This window comes from Phasianus colchicus, chromosome 2 (assembly GCF_987193195.1).
Source record: "Phasianus colchicus chromosome 2, bPhaCol1.hap1.1, whole genome shotgun sequence".
Taxonomy (NCBI): Eukaryota; Metazoa; Chordata; class Aves; order Galliformes; family Phasianidae; genus Phasianus; species Phasianus colchicus.
The window spans coordinates 36,306,603-36,330,001 of NC_143437.1; the positions used below are offsets into that span (position 1 = coordinate 36,306,603).

The 23,399-nt window shown below is 35.5% G+C and overlaps 1 protein-coding gene across 3 annotated transcripts in view; it reads right to left on the minus strand.

Annotated features, from left to right (window-relative positions):
• CHRM3 (cholinergic receptor muscarinic 3) overlaps window positions 1-23,399 on the minus strand; it is a 263,192-nt gene that overhangs the window by 96,545 nt on the left and 143,248 nt on the right. The gene's annotated exons all lie outside the window — the stretch shown is intronic.

The window sequence follows — 23,399 nt, forward strand, 5'->3', positions numbered from 1 at the left end:
TCAAGCACATTTTTCCTTGTTTGGGTGAACTATGACAATTTTGTTCTGCTTGGTTTCTTGAATGAATTCAGTTATGTTGAAGATCTGAATTTAGATTAATAAAATAGCTAACCTAGAACAACTCTCATAAGCAAAGTTATATTTAATGCTATCTTTCTATTTTGAAAAATAATTCCAAAGGACATATGCCCATTTCTTGAACTAATATATAGAATATATAAATGTATGTAAACTATGTATGTGTAAAATGTATAACCACATTAATATGTATAAACATATTAATGAATATTTTAAAAGTTTACGTACTGGTATCAGAAGGCAGGCTCATTTTCACTTGGACACTTTTACAATATTTTGTGCATAACACAGGCATTAATCTTTGGCAACATTTGTATATTTTTCATGTAAACAGAGATCTCCTCATGTTTTATTTTTATGTTTAATTTATTTTTATGTTACGTTTATTATATCTTTTAATTAACCTGACTGCGTGATATGCTAAAGAGCAGCAAAAACTCAGATTGCTCAGCACTTCAGAGTCTAAGCAACAAGGATAATTCCAGAATTTTGCAACTAGATTTTGTCAAATAAAAAAAATCCCCAAACCACTGTCATTTTGAAGAAAGCAATGACAAATAAATGTATTGACTTCACCTTGATCAGAACTTATAAATATTCTTGCGGTATTTTATATCATACTGAAGATTAGGCAGCTAGAATATCTACCATACTAGAGGATGAATACAGTACAATAATTCATAAAAATAAAAGAACATTCTAATTCTAGCTTATCTGCTAGAATTGAGGATTATCTAGTCCTCACAGAATACTAAATATGATAAACAAAAAGCATTGCCATGCTTCAGCACACAAAGAAAAACTGCTGGTCTTTGAGCTGAAATAAAAGCACTAAATACCCACTGCACTAATGCTGATGGATATTTTGTACAAACAAGAAACCTTCATAGAGGAAATTCATAGGTTTGCCCTACTGAAATACTACTTTCACAGTAATATAACAGATTTTGGGAAGAACCTGTCACAAATTTCCTTCTGGATCCAATGCACTGCATAGTACAATGCCAATAGCATGTTTTCTACACAGAAACTACAGGCCCACACAGCTGTTAATCCTATAACTCCACATAGCATTTACTACATTTCTCTTGTACAGAAAACCTTTCCCTCTCTTACTTTTAACAGGCACAAGCTGAAAGAATGCTCAAAGACATTTTTTGGTATACTAGTGATATAGTGATACCTTACTAGCTGAGGCCAGATGCATAAGTATTAAAGCTGTCAGATGAAGTGGTAAGAAAGAACACGGTTGATAAAGATCAGCTTAATTTAGATGTAATTCAGAGACCACGTATAAATAGCTACGTGCTAGTACAATAGCAAATATTATAGGACTCAAAGTACAAATGAGGAAGAAGCTGTAAGCTTACAGTGTTACACCTATTACCTTTAGAAGCATAAGAAATGTTATGTAATTGGTTTTGGCCATAGTATTTAAAAATTTAAAATGTCCAGAGTTCTGCTTTGAAAAATTCTGTAAATATTTAATGCTTGTGCAAATATAATTCAAATTATTTTTATTATTATAGGATTGGCATAAGTTCCTAAATCTCCCAAATAGATACTAAGAGTGAAAACAAAACCTATTTACTCCATTTGCCATTCCCCTCAAACTTCTTCAATTTGCTAAAATAATGAAAAAGCAGTCCATAAAAAGAGAATAACAAAAAACACTTCCATCACTGCATATGGATCAATAAAAAACACAGAAAATTCCTATCAGTATTGGAAATAGAAACAAAGAGATTTCTTGGAAGACTGAAATTGTGACATCTTAAAAGAAATTCCACCTATGCCCATTTGTGTCTCCTGGAGAGTAAGAAAGACATTTGGATCAAGGATAGATGAACTCAGCAAAACCTCAGGTTATGTTTTGCCAAAAGAACACACACTTGTGCACATTCCTGCAGAGCTATAAGGCTTTTGCTCCTGGACATGATCATGCATGAAAGACCTTTTGAACAGCTTCCTATTTGAGTTACAACATTTTTCTTCAGCTATTTTCTTTGACAAAGGCTTGTATTATAATATTAATGTTGCACTGAGAAAGAAAATAGCTAATATAACTTGCACAATCTGCCCCAATAATCATGAATGGTGAGGCAGCAGTTATTTTTAAGATCATATTAACTGCATTACCTTAAATTCAGGAAAAAGTAGAGAGGGGGAAAAAAGTTGTTACAATGATCAGTATTTCACAAAATTGACATAAAGGTTTTGGATATACGATTACCGGAACTGAGTGTCAGCACTTGTGGAAATATGACAAGAACAGGACTACAGTAAATATCATGTGATTTTCTCCTGTGAAATTATATTTATCAGATAAATAACATACATCAGATAAAAAACATACATCATGACATACCTAAATCATCAGCCATTTTGCATAAGTTGAGACAAGTAGAATGCTTGTGACAAGTGCTAAGATGAAGCAGTAAAATAGAGATTATTCTGGCACCCACGCAAAGGCACAAACAGTTCTAAGGTTGCTCTCTATTACCACTTATAGCAGTTTTAAAATCAGTAACTAGGAATAAGCAGAAAACATTTACTCTTTTTGAAGAGCTTATCTCTCTTCTAAGTATAAGGAATAATTGAGAATACCACAAACACCATGGTAAATTGATTAATTAAATAGTTGGGGTTTTTTTTTGTTTGTTTTTTCTGTCATAGCTGGGAGGTCACAAAACATTGATCTTCTTTCTGCCAATCTCAATATAATTAGAAATCCAGTTTGGATAAGTCTAGCTCAATTCTACATCACATTCATCAACTGCAGGTACTATTGCTTTTACTGTTCATTGAACACTAAAGTTAGTGTCAAAACCCTTGCAAGCCAGTGACACAAAATGTACTAATGAATCCCACTTACCTATACACACATGCACACTCTTCTTGTGAGAATAAAGCAACTGCACACAATATTGAGTTTTGAATGGCAAAAAGTTGTTCTGCACCAAAGAAGTTGTTCACTTCTTTGGAAGGGAAAAATTCTCCGAGGGTGTCTTCTCTGAAATGCATCCAATATTCAGTCCCTCCTGCAAAGTCTTTTTTTATAATATCTACTATTTTGTATTAATAATCTTATAATATGCAGTGTTACAAGTTCAGAAGATATTTATCAACCAATAAAAAGTGGTGATGAAATAGTATTTTGGCTCTAAGTCTTCCTTTAAATAGAAAAATGAAGACAATTTAAATTTTCCCACAGATTTTGTATATACAAAAGTCAGGCTCCAAACTAAACCCAAGAGACTGAAGAATTAAACACTTTCCCAGAAACATGTAAATACATCAAATCAAATGATACAGTCACACGCTATGTAGGTACCATTACTTCTACTCTACATTCAAGTGTAAACTGATTTTCTCCTCTGAAACTTACACAGGAATAATGCTAAGAACCCTGTATAAAAGCCTAGGTCTACATTCATCCCAGATTTCATTTGTTCATTCAACCCCAGCACATGAGGCCTAACAGGAACAGAAGATGCCTCATTCTTTCTGGAGCATAAAAACTAAATGGTGACCTGTCAGCATACATCTGTACTCAGCGGTATGCCCTGAGCAAGGGAAATCTATCTCTACCTTTAGAAATAATTCAGTAAGACTTGAGCAAACTTAGAAAATTATTTCATTCAAAATTCTGCTTTAAAACAGCAACAAAACAATAACAAAATACAATCCAAAACAAGGTAAGAGAGATAGTATCATACAACCCACTCTTTGGCTTTCTCTGATACCCGACCTTGAGATTATGATTTCAGAGGCATCTCAAAAATAGCTGCAGATTAAAATAGTGATGGTACCAAGATTCAAATCCTCATGTTTACAAGAAAATAATTACAGTCTTCAGAAAAGAGGGGAGCACTACTCTATGAAGTCTGTAATTCTCTAGTTCTGTAGGCGCAGCTGAACTTCGGAGTTTTTGTAAAAGGCAGGCACTGTTGGCAGCACATTTGGGGGAGCCCCAGATATAGTGCTTCACTCCCACTGTTGGGACACTCCTGGAGAAGGAGGAATAGGTTCCCTTCAGGCAATTGATTTTCCTCAAACACTGATCCAACAAACAAAAGATAGGTTTTTTTCCTCCAACTACAGTGCGTGCCAAAGGCCGACATAAAGACTGACTACTGCAGAAAATCCAAGAGTGTGAGATGGTGTTTCACTCTGCATGAAAGGTATGCCATAGATTGGGGCTACTCTAAGTGGCCTCCTGTGCAGTATGATGGTCTGTTTGTATGCACTGTCTACGTTCAGAGTTTGGGCTCTCTGAAGAAAGCATAGCATCCAAAATAACAATTTGCAATAGCCAGTTGTCTGCAATGAAGAGCTGGTTAAGTAGACATACCCATGGTCATACTCTTGCCAAATGATTATGAATACCGTTCAAATTAAAGTCGAAAGTAGCAATGTAACAGAATGGTAATCAATTAGAGGAAATAAATATTTTATAAGCATATATTGGATTTACTGTATTTGATGCAATAACTTCAAATTTAACATTGTTTTTATGTTATAGACTTTAAAACTTTTCATTGATTATAAAATAGTAGGTCTGACAATAATTTAGTCCTAATAATTATGTAGTTTTTCCCCCAGTGACTGATCAGTGAACAGAATTAACTTTGAATAATCCATAAACAATTTACTTTCAAAAATACAAAACAGAAAATATATTCAAGGACCCACAATAGTTCCTCTGAAACTGAAGGGATACCAATAGATGGATTTGGAGAATATGGAAAACTTTCATGTCTTTGGGAAGATTAATTGAAGCATCTGGAATACATTAAACATCATTTGGTAAATCCTGAGATTAGGGAATTCTAAACCTTTCTTATTATGAACAGCTTATAATGTAATGAGTGAAGTTTTGTCTTTCCCTTTGTCTATATAAAGCAATATGAGCCCAGTGCCAGTACAGTAAGCTTTTGTTATAACCGTAAGTATTATTTGAAAAATCTACCATGGATTAGTATCTATATTGCATTCACTTTAATCGTATGCTAAATTTTACAGGCAGAAGGAGAAATTAATTTGCCATTCGAGGAAAGGTAAGGGTATATTAAAATGTAGGACGTTTGTGATTGTTGATTAGAATGTTATTTTACTTGCCTCCATGTTTTATTTCTACGTAAAAAACAACAATAACAACAACAAAAAACAAACACCACCACCACCACCAAAAAACAACTAAATGAAATAATGAAATAGAAGACAATAAGATAAAATTAATGAACACAAGCAAAAGAAAGAGGGGTAGGTAGTCATATCAACTGCAAGACCTGCACTGACTTTTTAAAAAAGTGCTTATTATTAGAACCAGTGTAAAAAGCTGTCAGCAGAAATTATGAAGTTAATACCACAGTGTACAAGATTCAGGAAAATATTATACTGTTTTGTACTTTCTCTTCAGTTCTGCAGGAATGTCATACAAGTCTGTAAAGTCTACTTTCTTCTCACATTTCTGCTTTTAAACGAGAGCAGTATATTCTGAACAGTATTTCAGGCACTGAAACATGCCAGAATCTTGCACAAGTGTGGATTCAACAATCCTGTGATGTACCAGCCTTGCTTTGCAAGAGCATGATTTGAATCTCATGCTCATGCCCAGTGTCCTGCTGACACCCGCCACTGACATCCTGGTAGCAGTTCTGAAACGAGATATTTTCTACCTCCTGCACTGATCTCCAGTTACAAATGAAATAATGCTGTAACTCAGATGAGTTTATATAATACCAGTACTTAATAAGTCCTAACAAACAAAGCCAGATAACCACCCAAAAAATACCAATAGAAACACTCCCAAAGGCAATGCTTAGGCCAAGTTTATCTTTCATCAAAGTCCAGCAAAACAGTGGTTTAGCTTATGTTTTCTTAAGTTTAAAAGTGTTGTAATGTTATATAAGTGCATCTGGGTTATTTAGTTTTTTAATTTGCAATTTGAGATGGGAGAGCAGGAAAGATCAGTGGAGAGAAGATTGTTTTATGTATCAATTTTGTTTTAAGACCACAGCTTTCTCTTATTTGTATCCAGTGAGAAATATACAAGTGCTTTTTTCTCATTTAATGAGAGTGAAAGGGGTAAATATATTCCCCAGAAACTGAATTGGTAAAGCAAAAGGTTACTTGGTATCAACAGCTGTTATATCAGGAGAGGAAGTAGACAAATAAGATGTCTGGAGACACATGAAAAACATGGATCTTGAAGAGTTAAGTACCTTCAAGAATATTTAAAAAATAAACATGAAAGGCCAATTAAATAAAACATAGATGCTCTTCTAATCTAAAAAGGATCATGCCTTACGTTGAAGCTAAGTTCAGTACCTAGTTTCTTATTTAACACTAGCACAGCACAGAATTACGAAGAGAGGTCACAGAGAATTATACACTCATGTAACTGTATGTAACGTGTCATGACAGGACATTTTCTTCCAAAGGGGCCTGAGAAGGAGTATTGAAGATACAAGGCTGTAACAGCTGGTACGCACACCAACTGTGTACTGAACTGCAGAATTCATTAGCCAGAAAGGAAAGCATTGGGCATGCTCAGACAGACAAAAAGTAGGAAAATATATGTCTCTGGTTGTGCATAAGATCACAGAGCAACTTTCTAGCACAGTGCAACTCTGAAGTGTGTTAACAGGCACAGTGCTTCTGTCATTCCTCTTCCTCCCAGACCAGAACCTACCGGCCCTCACTCAAATGAGTAACACTACTGGCAGGGTTTCATTCCTCAACTTCCCCGGCCTGACCAGATCTGAGCTGGTGGCTCTGCCTGGGCTCACTGGCACCGTGGCATGACTCTTTCAGCCACGTGACCTTCCTGATGCCCAGACCCCAATGGGCAGCAAATGTTCACAGAATCACAGAATGGCCAGGGCTGGAAGAGGGACCTCATGAATCTCCAATCCCTCTGTCACATGCAGGGCCATCAACCTCCCCATTTAATACTAGACCAGGCTGCTCAGAGCCCCATTCAATCTGGCCTTGAACACCTCTAAGGATGGGGCTTCCACAACCACTCTGGGCAGCCTGTTCCAGCACCTCACCACTCTCATAGTAAAGAACTTCCCCCTGATGTCCAACCTAAATCTTCCCTCCCTCAACTTAAAATCATTTCCCCTTGCCCTGCTGTTATCTACCCTTTCAAAGAGTTGATTCCCTTCCTGACTGTGTGCTCCCTTTAGGTACTGAAATACTGCAATGAGGTCACCCTGCAGCCTTCTTTTCTACAGGCTGAACAAGCACAGCTCCCTCAGCCTGTCTTCGTAGGGGAGGTGCTTCAGTCGCTTGATCATCTTTGTGGCTCTCCTAGTCATCTCCTAGTCTCTTAAGTCATTGCTGCTTAGTTTATTACTGGGCAAAATTAATCCTTAGAAGCTAGAAAACTCCAGAAGAGCCACCCTCTACTTGGTCCAGGTATAAGCTTCTAGAGGGAACAACTCTTTGAAAAGAAATTACAATGTGGTTCAAACTTTATAGTTTGAGGTTGCAGACTGTAATTGTAATTAAGAATGTATTCTGGCTGTGCTCAAAATAGCTTTTACATTTTTGCCATGTTATATGAAAGATAAACATAAGGCCTTGCTGTATATTCGCTGGACTTGACTTCTCAGAGACAATGAAAGCCTAAGAGAAGCCTGCAAATATTTTCATGGATTGAGGCACTGCAGAGTAATTGACATAATTTAAAATCCAATGTGGTCCATGTCAGTGTTGTTTGCAGAGTATGCTGCTTCAAACTAAAAAGTGTATTACCACACTAAAGACTCTCAAGGGACATTTGTTTATTTCACGCCTACACTTAAGTGTATTAGTAGAGCATGAGATTAACCAAGATATACTTAATACTTTATAATTGTTTTCTGTTCTAATGTCTAAGCTAAGCAATAGCTAACTGATTCCATTTGGCCAATTGCTCATTGTTGAAATAGTGATTCCATAAAATCAATGCTAAGGCTGGTTCTAGAAGTCCATTTTGTTAAACTAAAGCTCTAGAAGCTTTAAAAGTTACACGGGCAAGGAGACTAGTCTGATGATATCGGAGGTTAATCAGACTGCAACATGAAATTCAGTTAGTTAACACTGGCAGTACAGCTTGTCTGAGATACTGCATAGGCATCTGCACTGTTAACTTGAGCTGAACTCCCTAGTTGTCCAGGATTCAGTAAATCTAAGCCAGTTTGAGGTACACATTATCTTAAATTATTACTTTGTTGATACAGTTTTTTCAATTTATCATAGTCTGGCAGATAAAAATTCCATATTTTATTCTGAAAACAAAGCAACAGAAGTTTTATAGGACTTTTCTGGATGCCACCACAGGCTTTCCACTTTCCCAAGTGAAGGTGGAAAAAATGAGTAAATTGCAAACTTTAAACTGATCTTTCAGACAAGCTATGCATATAGTTAATCTTTTTTTTTTTTTAATTGGTGCCCTACTTCTCTTTAGCTTATACATCAATTGTATAAACAAATAAGCTTTTCACAATGCAACTGATTTATCTCTAAACAAAGAGATCTAACAGTAGACAATTAGATCTTATGGTGCTAAGATCATTTTCTTTAATTAGCATCATATGTGGTAAATTACTACTGCTACCTACAAGAAGCTATTGTCTCATTTAAAGTTTTTTCTTTTCATTCTATTCCATACTGTCTATAAATGCAAATTTGGAAATGCCATTCATTAGTAAAAAAATAATAGAAAGTTAAATACAGGCATATGGTACATATTACCACAGTTTACATCAATAAGAAGTAGGTTAAACAACATTAAGTAGTGACTGGCAGCAAAACTAAAGAATAATCCTAGACAGCTAAAGGCTGTAACAGAGAAGTGGATGTTCTTTTCTGATAATATAGGGTCACTGTCATTCTAAACCATGGACTCTCATGTTTATCCTAACTGTACCATTAGCCCCACCACATGGAAACCTGATTCCCTCTATAGTTATTTTTGCATATTTCAGTACAGACCCTCAGAGGTATTAAAACACCGAATTTCTGAGGAAGCTAGATGACCACGTAAAGAGATCCCAGACTAGTTATGCTCCTGCGGCCAAGAGAAAATGGATTGTCCTGCAGTGCTCTGTGATGCAGTGGCCTCAACTCAAGCACTGCGTGCAGGTTTGGGAACCACTGTACAAGAAAGACATAAAATTATTAGCATTGAAAGGAGGGCTACAAAGATGTTGAAGGATCTAGAAAGCAAGGTGTATGAAGTGTGGCTGAGGTCCCTTGGTTTGTTCAGCCCAGAGAAGAGGAGTCTGAGAGGAGGCCCTGTGGTGGCTTATATTTTCTCACAGGGAGCAGAGGGACAGCACTAAGCTCTGCTCTCTGTGACAGCAACAGGGCCAGAGGGAAGGGCATGGAACTGTGTCAGGGGAGGGTTAAGTGGGGTTAGGAAAGGGTTCTGCACCAGAGAGTGGTCAGGCATGGAACAGTCTCCCCAGGGCAGTGGTATGACCTCAAGCCTACTGCAGTTCAATGAGCATTTGGAGAATTATCTCAGAAATATGGTTTGAATTTTGGGTGGTCCTGTGTGGAGGCAGGAGTTGGACCCAATGGTCTCTGTGTATCACTTCCAACTTGGGATATTGTATGATTCTATGACTGCTAAGAGAAGGTGAAAATAGATGAGTAGACAGGGCAGAAACCATGTATTATGTGGAACCCAACTTTCTCTGGAAGCGTTCCCTTTTGGGGATCTGGTTTTCTCTAGAGCAAAACCTGGATCAAATGTATAATTCATGATTGAATCTTCTCAATTTATGCAAATTCTGGAAGAGGTGATACTGCCTACAGTATCAGATCTTGGAATCTGACCACAGATGTATAAGCCGAGCAAGGGGAAAATTGCCCACTTCACTACTCCTCTGAATTCAGTCTGTTTCAGATCAGTGCTTGGCTCAGATACTTTGGCTAAGGTGTTGTTATAATGTATTTTTTAGGAAAAAACAGTGTAGTTTTGGATCAGAAAGTCTACAAATATTATTTAACTGTTCAACTAAAGCAGCTGAAAATCATGCAGAAGTTCAGGCTGTAGGAAGAAGTATGTGTGATTGGCTAATCTAATCACTGGGGTAACTAGCCCTAACTCTAATTAAATAGAGAGATCTCCTTTGGGATGTGCCCTTTTCTTCTTAGAATTTCTCTGTAAACATGGAATCTAACAACAGATTTTAATAGCTCTGCTTATAAAAAAAATACCATTAAGAAAAAAAGTTAGAGGCAAGATTTTTCACAGAGATAAATACAGTAATAAAATGATACTTAAAAAAATATGTAGCAATCCCTACAAATGAAAGAATAATAATAATAAAAGAAGAGAAAAGAAGACTGAGAGGGGACCTGATCCAGGTCTATAAATATCTAAGGTGTGAGGGGCAGAGTGGTGAGGACAGACTGTTTTCAGCAGTGTGTGGAGACAGGACAAGGGGAAATGGCCAGAAAGTGTAGCATAGGAAGTTCCACACAAATGTGCACAAGAACTTCTTTACGGTGAGGGTGACGGAGCACTGGAACAGGCTGCCCAGGGAGGTTGTGGAGTCTCCTTCTCTGGAGATATTCAACACCCACCTGGACACCTACCTGTGCGACCTGGTGTAGGGAACCTGTTTTGGCAGGGGGGGTGGACTTGATGATCTCTGGATGTCCCTTCCAACCCCTATGGTTCTGTGATTCTGTGAAAGCAAAATCAATTTTTCCATGTCCTTTTTTTTTTTTTTGGGGGGGGGGGGGAGGGGAGCTAGGTTACTGTGTATTAGGTTAACAACAACAACAAAAAGCAGGGAAATGACTTGGGAATAAGATAACATGCATTGTATTTACTATATTTCCCAGTCATCTCTATGGCTTTCAGAATTGAAAAGATAGAGAGTGAGAATGAGAACACTGGCAGCAGCCCAATACTGAGATTTCCAATGGAATTTCACAGAAGCAGCTTCTAGTATTATCCAGCAAGCCAGATGAAAACACAGCTTTTTCATGGTGTGTTGATTTGTAGTGAGCATATTAATCAATTTAGCATATCTACATTAAAATGATGAATAAGAAAAGTAGGGAAAAGATTAGAAAAGCTATGAAATACTAAGAATGCTTTCAACTTTGAAATGCAGCCAATGTTTTTCCTTTGTGCAAAAGCAAGAGCGGTGCTTTGAACACTTAACAGTACAGATATATAACTTGATCTCAAGTCAACCTCTGAAAATTTCTGGGTAATATGAAGAATTTGATTCTGAATCCTTCACCTATTACTCAAGTGCAACAACATTCTTAGTCTGTAAGGGAAGTTTGAGCGTGGTGCAATGAGAAGATACTATTTCATTTCAAACCCTCACAAATTGTCTACGAAATTACCTTTGAGTAAAGTTGAAGCAACTATAATGATTCTCTCAAAAGATAATATGCATCATTGTACAGATCTGGTTACACATTGCCCAGAAATAGGGCAATATCAGCAAATGTGATAGGAAGTAACTCCACATTCTCTGGGTTTTTCTGAGTTTTCATAAAAAGATGCTTCTGTGCTTTCCATTGGAAAAAGGAAGTGAAACATTCTTTCCTGTACTGAGACACACATTTTATGCAGCCTAAAGAACAATAACTAAAATTGTTCAGATTTATTTCCTTTTTATGTCCTTCTGTATACATGCTTAGTCTGAATAAGGTTCTAAACTTTCATAAAAGACTCCTAGTATTTAAAGCTTTGCAGGCTCAGGTACCTCTGAAATATATTATTGTAAGGTTTCTTCAGTAGCACCTCTGAAAAAAAAAAAAAAAACAGGTATAATTGAGAACATTGAAAGACAGAAATGAAAAGAATAGATTTAAAGGAAGTTGAAAGAGCCTTGCTTACAGGTGATAAAGTAGTAAAGATGAAAGCATGACAGATGGAAAGAGATTAATTTGACTATCTGGATCCTCAAAGTTTGAGGACTAACACCAGCACATTTCTCTGTACATGTGATAACAATTAATATCCAAAAGATGCTTCAATATTGCTATGGGAAGGGCAGTGTTAAAAGAGATCAAGAACAGTATCTGGCAAGCAATCAACATCATCACCATAACAAAAAGAAGTGCTTTGAGTTTGCAAACACTATTGATTAGAAGATAAGACTGTGTTTTATGATACAAATTTAGAAAAGTCCTCAGCAATCCCCGATTAAGAATTTTACCATATGCTCGACTGTTTTCCTATTTCAGCACTTGCTGTAGAAAATACTTTACTAATATATATATATATTTAGAATGATTGATTCAGACTGTATCTCTGCTGTGGACTGCAGAGATCAGGAAGGACTCTGAGCATAGCATCACTACCAATGATTTTGTTTCTAAAGAGTTCTGAGGAACACTACACCAGAATTTACTTTTCAACTATTAAAATGGAGCAATGACAGGTATAAAACAGCTTCAGTTTCATGTCATGCAATTTTCATGCTACAACAAGCTTATCTCCTTGTACTATTTTTGCCAGTTTGCAAATGCTACTGCAATTTGTTCTATGAAGTCATGCTTTTCACATTTCCATCATGTTGATTTTGCAGCATATCTTCTTTGCAATACTGATCTATGGCAATTAGTTAAACAACTTTAAAATCACTGAAACTTAGATCATATTAGCCTCTGCCTACTTGTCATGTACCTCTCCAGAGGGCTGGCTAACCACAACAACTGGTACCTTGATGCTGATAACTGCAGATAGCAGAGCCATGCTTCCCTTCAGACAGCTGCGCTATCAAGCTCTTGCCTACTGAGATCCAATCTGAGAAGGCAATCTCTCACAGTTTATCCAAGCTTCTCATCCAGTTATTATCAAAAGTTGCAGATAAAAGTCATCTGTACTGTTCTGAGATTAAAAGTGTCATACAAACGTTCTGCTTCTTTCAGTCTATTGTGTTTGTGAAACACATGTATAACCTCATTCAGTCACTGTAAGCCAGATGTCCATGGTTTTCTAAGGGATGTGTTAGCCCTTATAAGAGGACTGATTGTGTTTGAGTTTTTTTCTGATGAAAAATAGATAAGGAGGACTATCCAGATCACACTGGTTTCTGTACGTCTGCACAAAGGTGAGAAATGAAGGAATGCACATCTTTTCCCAGGGCAATACCACTGTTGCTACTCAACTGCCTGTAGTAAATGGGGCAGAAAAATCTTGGATTTGTGTCACTCCCGTTGGCACAAAGCTGTTTGAACCAACCCTGATCTGAGCAAAAGGAAATGAAATTTTCCTGAATCATCCAAAGGGGATGCGCTACTCGAACAGTGCCACTACACATATCGTACCTTTAGGAGCATCTGGTAAACACAACATTCTTCTCTCTGCCCTATTCTTCACTTAGAGCTTGAGCACAGCCATTAGTGAAAGCTACTAAGTTTGGTATTAAGGATGTAAACCCTCAGAAACATTATTTTATTCTAAAAATAATCTAAAATTTTTTGTTGAAAGTTTAAACTCCCTTAGGCACCTCCAAAAACCCAAGAGCCAATTTTATTCCCCACCCACAATTTTTATGAAGACGCTACTACATCTTTCTTATAAATACCATAATTACATATAGAAATAATATATGAATATATATATAATGTACAAATATATACAGTATAAACAAATAGAGTAAATAAATACATCAATCCATTTGTACTCTATTTTCTTATACAAATGTACATAATTAATGAAAAGAAATTTTCTCGTTATTATTTTCCATCCATGACAAATGATCACATAGAGGCTGAGTAGATAAAAATCTACATGGGTAGTTAACTAGTGATCAGATCACAGAAAAGACTTGAAAAAGAAACAGTACTGAAGCCAAAACATTCAAGTCTCATTTATGCTTATCCTCTTTTATGATGGAAAATTTCTGATACTCTGATAAAACTAGATGCATCTAGGTTTTAAACTTGTAGTCAGGAGAGCAAATGTAGAAACAAATAAATATACATCCACAAATACATTGATAAAGAAAGAAATCCATTCATCTTTACCTTCAGAGAACTTTGTAAATCTGAGACGTAAGAAATAAGTGCCTATATTTTGGGATTTTTACACTGGAAAATGAACTCAAATTTCAAAGCTGTAAGATTATTTCTGCTGCAAGTATTCTAAATGGAAAAGGAGGAAGAACAAAGCAGCCAACAAATAATTGTTTGTATTCTTCTCAAATACCTGACTCACAATACTCTTGGCTCCTATGTTGACATAATGGTCATTCCTTACTCCCGCACTGAGATACAGTCAGTCTGTATACAATTCTTGAGAGCAATGATGTAGAGGGATTGATAGCCAGAGAAAATAGCTTTGAGATATAATCACTAATGTAGAAAAACCTAAGCTCCTCTGAAGCACAAGCTTGAATTTTGATAGGCTCACCTCATCCTTTCATCGGAAGATTAAATTCTGTATAGAATAGTATATAGAAGTCCTCCACTGGATTTTTTAAAGATCAAGTCCTGTCTTCTTTAAGTGTTGCCAAATGCAGTATCTTTTCCTCTCATTTTATTTTTTTAATAAATCCTAAAAACTTCCAATACTCTTTTGAGGATATTTCTCTTTTAAAAGTAGTTCACTAGCTTCTTTGTCACGAATATTTTGAAGCTTTATTCCTTTGATTTTTAATGTTAGCATAAGTGATGGACATTATGATAGCATAAGTGATAGACACTGCTGTTGTACTATCCTACTCCACAAGCAGCACTTGCAGAAATGAGAGCCCAGAAGAATACAGGCATTTCTTCAAACTGTCGTCTTTTCTTTAAATTGACACAGCTAACAAGAGCAATTGAAACTAATAACATTTTAAACTTTCTTTAGAAAGATTAAGAAGCTCCAACAAATATCCCACTAATTATTGTCCCTTTCCAACAATTCTCTACCTTAGTCTCAGCAAACTAATAATTACGACTACTACAGAGCTAGAGTTCACATTTTTAGAGCTTAAACTGCTAAAACATACTGCAAGCAGTCATAATTGCACTATGCATTTAATTTAAGCATATAGTAATATCCAATTACATGTCTTTATACATTTTGTAGACATTTTGTATGCTTTGTCCCAAACTGACTTCAGCAAGAACTATACCCATTGTCTTCAGCAATTACAGACAATTAAAAAATTGCTAAAAGAACATCTACTAATGCCAAATATAAAAATATGAGGCTAAAAAGAAAAAGGGGAGATAGATTGGTAGTCCTGAGATTTCTAAGTTTTCTCCACTTAAAAAGACTAGTAAGAAAAATTGTTTGTCCTTATTCAAATCTTTTCTGATGCCAGCTGATGTTTAGGTGTATAACCCAAACAGTCCCCAAAAGACAGAATAAAGATAATGGTCTGTAGTAGTCACAATTGGCTGCTATTTAAAGGAAAAGCAATTGCTAGGAATGAATACAGTGTACAGTAAGTAGAAATTAAGCTCATCAAAGAGGCATTTTCTTGGGTAGTATTTTTCAGACCATTAGGACCTCTAGCTGTTCAAATTCCTTTGTGAAGCCACACCAGCACTGTAATAATTTTAGGGAAAGTTGTACAGGATGCATGACTGGAGCTCACCTGAAAATCAGAAATCAGCCTGAAAAGTCTTCTCTTGCAAGCTCTGTTGCTTGCAGCTCAGTCATCTAGTGGTTATATAGGAAGTGTTCGATGAGAACATAAAAGAACTTGAGATCCAGACCAACAGATCCTACAGATGTCCATAGCAGTGGAAAAATCTATGAGGAAATGCTAAAAAGTGGGCTCAGAGACAAACTGAAATAAATCTTGAGAATGTTTTGTCTGATTTCAGGTTACAACTGAGGTTACAACAACTACAAACAGAGGACATTTGAGTTACTGAGTCCTAGTTGCTATGCTACCAAGAGCTTTGTTCTGGGTTGTACAACTTCCCTGCCAAAGCTCTGAAATATCCTGCCACAGGTATCCTTTGAGCATATAAATATGACATATATACTTGACATTTATATATATATATATATATATATATACACACATACACAAATAGATACCCATATCTATCTATCTATATAGAGATATATAGAGACATATCTATAAATATTATGTTACAATACATAATACATAATATATGTAATATATTATGTGTTTACATATATATTATATATTTCTATATATGATGTATATATATGTGACATTTTTAAAAAGTTTTTGTTAAAATTTTATTTTTTTTTTTTACGTATAATATATTTGTATTAAAATATTCTTTGATTGATTACTTAGCACGACAGGTTCTTTTGTCCACAACATTAATCTTTCTACAGCCTTGCCCTGCATGATGTAAGAAAACTTTCTCCTGCAAAAATACACATGAGAAGTGTCTTCTTCATATTCCAACATATTCTAGAAGTTTTGACTTGCCAGATGAGGTCAGGGATATGGGGAAGCTGGTACACCTGTGGAGCCTGACCACATCCCAGGCTGCTCTGCACACTGTGAGCTACTCAGAGCTGTGGTGCAGTGGGCAATCCTGGGTTTTAAAGGTTCGACAGTGCTTCAACCTTCTTGCCCTTGGCATGGCCAAATCCAGGCCATGCAGTATGACTCTGAAAGAACCCTCCTCCTCTTACCCTTCTGTATGAACTGAATTAATAAAATGAAAAAAAAAAAAAAAAAAAAAAGGGAGAAGCAAAAATTCATAAAAGTAGGAGGAGAGGGAGAGGACCTAGTCCCTTGCTATCAGTCCTGTCTCGTCATCCTCATCATCCTACTCCAAAGAGAAGGAGTTTCAGTGCTCAGGAGGCACCAAACAATGTCCTGCTCTGACCACGTCTGGTGTCAACATAAGTTTCTGGCATAGCAAAGCTAAATGTTGCTTAAGCTAAAGCTTTTTTAAGCAAAAGTCTAACCTTAGCTTGCTGTGAATATTTTTTTTTTCCACTGTGTTATCAGAGTTGTTTTTAAAATAAACAACAAAGTTTGCTTTTAGATTATTTGGCCACAAAGATTCCATAAAAGATTCCATAATTAATCTAGTTGCTGGCCCATTTCTTCAAGTTTGTGATCAGCAATGCCTACAAATTTCTTGATGACATTTTTTCAACCTCTGCTTTACTTTACAACCAGAGATATGTAAACTACTACAGATGTATAAACTACCACGTGTTGGTTTTCCAAATACTTTTCACTCCACTTTAGAAACAATCCTTTTTAACTAATTAATCATTTAATTAAATTGAGAGAAGTTTGAAATTGAAGAATCATAGTGAATCACTCATTTTACACCTAAGACACATAAATTCCTAAGTGCCATTCATCACTCTGTCAGTATTGTTTCTCTGTTAACAATATAATATAGCAATAATTGTAAGGGATGGAGTATTTTTCTTGGGAAAATGTACACACATGCTACTAATTTCTTCTTAATTCCTACAATAAATTTTAAGAACTCCCCAACAAAGTCACTACAAGCTATAGCAAATTTCCTTCTAAATCTTCTCTCATACTAGGGTATCAGCACTTTCTGTAAGAATAAACTAGAATCTACTTATTCTGTCCAGAATCAATGAGTTTCCATCAAAGTCACTTACTCCAAATTCACTAAACAAGGAGACAACAAGGAGAGATTTTAAAATGGTTTGAATGAATGCTAAGGAACTTTTTTTATTTTTCATCACACACAAACTACTGCATTAAGTTACATTTCAATGAATATAGGGGCTGACCTTGAGACTGTGGAGTTTGAAGAGTTGCTATATCTTAGGGCATTGGCCCTTGGCACCTTATTTGGTCAAATCAGCTCTGCAATAACATCCCAATAAAATGCAAGCATTTTTCAGGAGATATGTACTGGCATGAAACCATAACCTTAGTAATTCACCCAGCACTGAGCAAATCAGCAGTGACCATCTTGCTCAGTGCTGACTGTGAACCCTCCAGCTTTCATGCACTCCTAATACAGCATGCCCGAGAACTGAAGATAAGGCTGTATTTTCTAATCACTTGTTCATCTATTGTCTAAAATGGGAAAAGGCAGAAAAAGTACCATAAATGCAGTTTCTATTTTTGAACCATTTCTTTTCCTCCTATGTTCTCTGCTTCAAAGTAGACAATAATAACTAAATCTTACAATATTATCTGTAAAGTTAATGACAAGGGATGGGAAAAAAGAAAGGAATGAGTCTGACATAATCATGATATAATCTACTTGCATAATAAAAACTACTCTTGCATACATTTGGAGAAAGTTAGAAATAATACAGAAAAAAAATTATTACTATTTGAAACAGTATAGTAAATTTGGTACAGTTCCTTACCTCCACACTGGCTGTGTGACACTACGAACAAAAGTTATTTTTGATATGCAGAAATACAATACTGAAAAAAGAAAATAAATTTACACAGTGGAAAGGAAATATAAATGATTTCTAAGTACATACAATGAAGTTGTAAACTTATTTAATCCTTAATGAAAATCTTAAAAAATATCCTGAAGAAATAGTTTCTTTAGACCTCTGTGACTAATCCTTCTTACATTTCCCTTAACAATTTTAGGTTCTGAGTCAACAGAAAATATGTCTAAGCTTTGATTTTTTCTATTACCTCCCCTCCTGCAAGATTTACTCAAGCTAACCTGAAACCTTCGGGTAAGTAAGTTTCTATTCAATCTAGTATTGGCTTAATTAATATTGCCCTCTAAATGTGCTCTTTTAAAAAAGAAAACATTTCATTAATTAGAGAAAAATTTGTGTGTAGTTTCTTTTTTAAAAAAATTTCAATAATGTTAATATTTAGTTGGAAAGATTTATTTTCCCATTTCAAAAAATCACTTGAAATTATTTTATATGAAACACAGAGCTTGTTTTAAGCTTTAAATGGGAATTAGCAGCTGGTTTAAAAATGACTCTAAAATGGGAATAAGAATGTATCCCTTATGGGACTGCTTTGCTTTTACTACATAAGATGTGTCAGCTTCTGTAAGCCTATATGTGCTTAGATCATTTCTACAGATAACCATATTGAAAAGCTGTGAATATCAGAGGAGTCTGGCACTACAGATTTACTGTCTTGTCTTCCTTACTGTTCCAAATGATAACCTGATCAAGTTCCGTCTGGATGTCTTGCCACAGGGTGAAAAAGGAAGAGAGAATAAATCACTCTTAGAATTAAGTAGTTCTCTGAGGTATTCTAAAACCTTCCTAGTACTGATCCTATCATCCTCTCTTGGTAGTCATACTATCTTTGAATGCTTTAAAGTGGACTACCATATTTAGATCCTGTATGAAACTGAATAGGCTTACATTTCTAGCAAGAAAAGAAAGGAAACTGGATGTACAACAAAACATATTTCTATACACACACAAAAAATATACTATGCACGTATTTACAGAATATTCTCTCTGTATCTGAATTACTTTTATAAAGTAGGGAGACAAATGGATTTCCTCCTGTTCCAGTCCCTGAATAACAGTTACCTCTGAGAATAACCTGGGAGAAACAAGCTGTGTGGTTTGGATGAGTAGACTAAAATATTCTAACAAAAGAAAGTCTAGTGCTCTCCACTTGTGGTACAGAACTTCAGGTTAGTCAAGAGTCTCAGTGTCAGTTTGAGTTTGCTTAAAAGTAGAAAATCTGCCACATAGGGATGGTCACCAGAAATGAAGTAGTGAAAAATGAAGACTGGTAAGCGAGTAAAGCTATTTCAATCAACTGAACAGAAAGACTTGGAACATAGAATGGGCAAGGATGAGTCCTGTTATAAGGACAATACTTTTAATTTTACATATATATGTTTGTGCATATATACATTCAATAGAAAATAAACTATTAGAGAGACAGTAAAATACTTCCAATTAATGGAAGTAATGTAATGTTCAAACTTAAGTCCCTGGAGGATTTTACTGAACTATTTTACTTAGCTTAATGTAATTTAAATTGTAAACAGAATGGTTTTGTAAACCCCTAGAGAAATGTATTTTATTTATAATGTATTCCCTTTGAAGAGGTTATGGAAATCACGCTCTTCCTGAATTCTGTATCTCACATACCACCTACAGCTGCAAACTAGTCAGCCCTAACAAGTTAGACATGACCAGCCTGGTGAAGTACGTGACTAGAAAACCCAAGATATTTTTTTTTGTTTTTATTGCCAGAGGAAATATAAATGTGTAATTGTGAAAACTAAGAGTCTTCCTCCCTCCCTCCCCCCAGAAAAGATACTGAAAGATTTTCATTGCAAAAGTTGGAGTTTTTACAGAGAATGGAATTCAGACATAACCACTCCACTTGAGTTTTTAATGCATGTAAGGAAATAATTGTTTACGCTGAATCCTACAGGGAATTATATCTGAGAGCAAATATATTTTGTACACTTCAATTTAAATACCTAAATAGTTCTATCATTCATTTAAGTAACAAATCTAATCCTAGTATAAAATGTATGCTTTCTCTCAAGATGCATATTACAAATGATCAGTTTGTGTCACCTTTTCTACTCCAAGGAATTCAACTATTCTATTTCACAATAAATAAGCAAAGATGAATGAATGAGCTGAACACTAGTCTATGTTCTCCCCTCACCATCAGGAGCTACTGCTTAGACTTTGTTAAATAACTAGAAACAAAAAGGAACTTGTCTGTAGAAAATTGATTTCTGCCATTTATCATCTGTTTAAAACATTATAGCATTCAGTGCCTTGTGAATGACTCATTAACTCAACACACGAGCCATAGATATACAATGGTTTAAATTGTGATGCTTCCCCTGAAATAATGTCAATCCAAGTCACTTCAAGGGAGACTGTATAAACAGGAACTAAACAAGTAAGCACTGAAAGATCCGACTGATTGTACAACTGCTTACAGCATAAACTTGTGACAAGTGTATTCACAAATTACATACACTTTGAATTGGTTATTCCTTTTTATCAAACTTATTTTTTTTTCCTACTATCAATTTCAACCTACTATCAATTTCTAAAACTAAGCAAACAAGTAAAAATACAACAATACAAGACATTTCCTCTGGCTCTTTCTAGATCAAACATGATGTAGTTTAGACTGGAAAGTTACCACAATCGTCTTAGACTTTGGACTTTGCATTAGTGAGTCATTTTGTACCACAAACTTTGCAAACATCTATTTTTGGCTAAAAGCTCCTAAAGCACAAGGATCACTTGTGTCACAATGACCATTACCCTTGCATTCAAAGTAAGATTTTATGATTCTGACAGCCCAAACAGCAGCGCTAATGTACCTTTGCTAAGCAAAACAATGCTGCTCCTCTCCAATAATATAATGTGTTCTGATGAACTGACAAACTCTGTTTAATGCATTGCACGCTTGTGGGTGGTAAAGCATATTATTTGATTATTTCTTCACATATGTAACTCCTTAAGAGGTAGCACAACAGCATAAACATAAAGCAATCTATTAGATATATTTGCATGAATGGTTTTCGTTATTGTTAAATTAGTAGCAGGAAAAAAGAAAGCTATGTTAATATACACTGGATTGGTGCTTTAACACTTTATTATATGCTCACTGTTATCCCAGTGTCATATCAGAGTCTAATCGACAAACATGCTTACAAAGGGAGAGAGATGCACACTGTAACATTCGTAGAAATGAATTATATGACTTGGACTCTTTTTTTTTTTTTTTTTACTTTTCTTTTAGGCTATGACTGAAGATAGTTAATTCCAATCCTTTTGGAGTACTCTCAATTTCAGCATCAATTAAAACAATTCTTGTTGAATGGCAGTTGTGCCTCTGAAACCAAAAGACAGCATTTGCTGCAGACTCGGTATCCTCTCCAGCATAATGGATGGGATTTCTTCCTGGCCCCTTACTACGACCCAAGGAAGATTTTGGATACCCGAACCAAACAACATAGATTTCTTTTCCATCTAGAGCTAGTAACTCACTTACAAATACTGACAATTTCAATTTAACTACTTAAACAGAAAACATATTTATTTTCAGGATTTTATTCACAAAGACTAACCTGAAAAAAAAAGAAGCTACAAGCCTTTATCATACTCAAAATCTGTAGGGAAAAAAAAAAAAAAAACAACAAAAAACAAATATCTAACTAAAGCTGGAAAATGGCCAACACAACATAAAAGGCAAAAACAACTAAAATCAAGTATGGTCAACTGTGTAATGTTGTTCAAGACACTATGTACTAACTTCAGAATATGAAATTAGAGGTTTGCCTTGATTTAGGATGTACATGAGCTGCTTGTTGCTAGCTTTAAAGCTATAAAGATTCAACCAGCATGCTATGTAAATGATTTCCTGAAATGAAATGATTAGGTTTCTTAAAACAAGTAGAACTGACTGACTGAAATCTCAACACACTCCAGCAACAGTCACAATAAACTGTCAGTGCCACAGTCCCTCAAGTGAGTAAGTGAGAAGAGCAGTCTCCCATGTAAGGGGTGTGCCTACAAGTGTAAATACAAACCACATAAATCACTGTTACATAATTGTGTTTCATTTCTACAAAATGAAGAACAAAGTACAAATCAGCATGGAAGTTTTACAGAAACGTAAGAAATGTGAAAAAACACCAAATATGACAGATATGAATGTTGCAGTCTACAAATTCACAATTAATGTAAACAATTTTAAATACCTCTGCAACTGGATCACAAAACAGTGAAACATGCAATGAAGAAATCAGACAACTGCTAACAAATGCTAGCAATTTATCTGGAAATATCTAATTCTTTGCTTAAGTTAATTTTTACAGGGGAAATTACTTCAGAAAACCTAAACCCAGGTAGCATATCAAAACTGGAAGAAAAAACACACTTTCCAGGAAATTACTCTTTCCTACAGCAAGCCTGAATTATGGGCTAAATTTTTTCTTTATCTGAAATCCATAAAAAAAAAAAAAAAGATGCCTTTTACAGAAGCTCAAGATGAATAGCAGAAATAATCTGAAAGCATCTTTCTTCTACTTGCCAAAACCATTATATTCTCCTATTCTTTTTAAAACAGGCCTAGAGGTTCATTCCTGTAAACCTTTTCAGCCTGGCTCTTATTCTGCTAGTTATGCAGTTGTAATAACAAGAAGCTCAAGGTTTGCCAATGCTTGAGAATTTACTCAGTTTCTCTACTGGGCTTTGTGCCTAAGCCAAATCTGCATCACTACAGCTACTATTGAAGTTAGTTCACGTTCACCTACATGAATGACAGTCATTGCAACGTTCCTAGCATGCACAGCAAATTCCAGTACACATGGCATAGGGACCAAACACTTATTGATATATGACGGTTTACAGCTGCATGTCTCTTCATAATAAAACACATCACAAAATTGGAAAGCATTATTCAGTGATTTTGTGG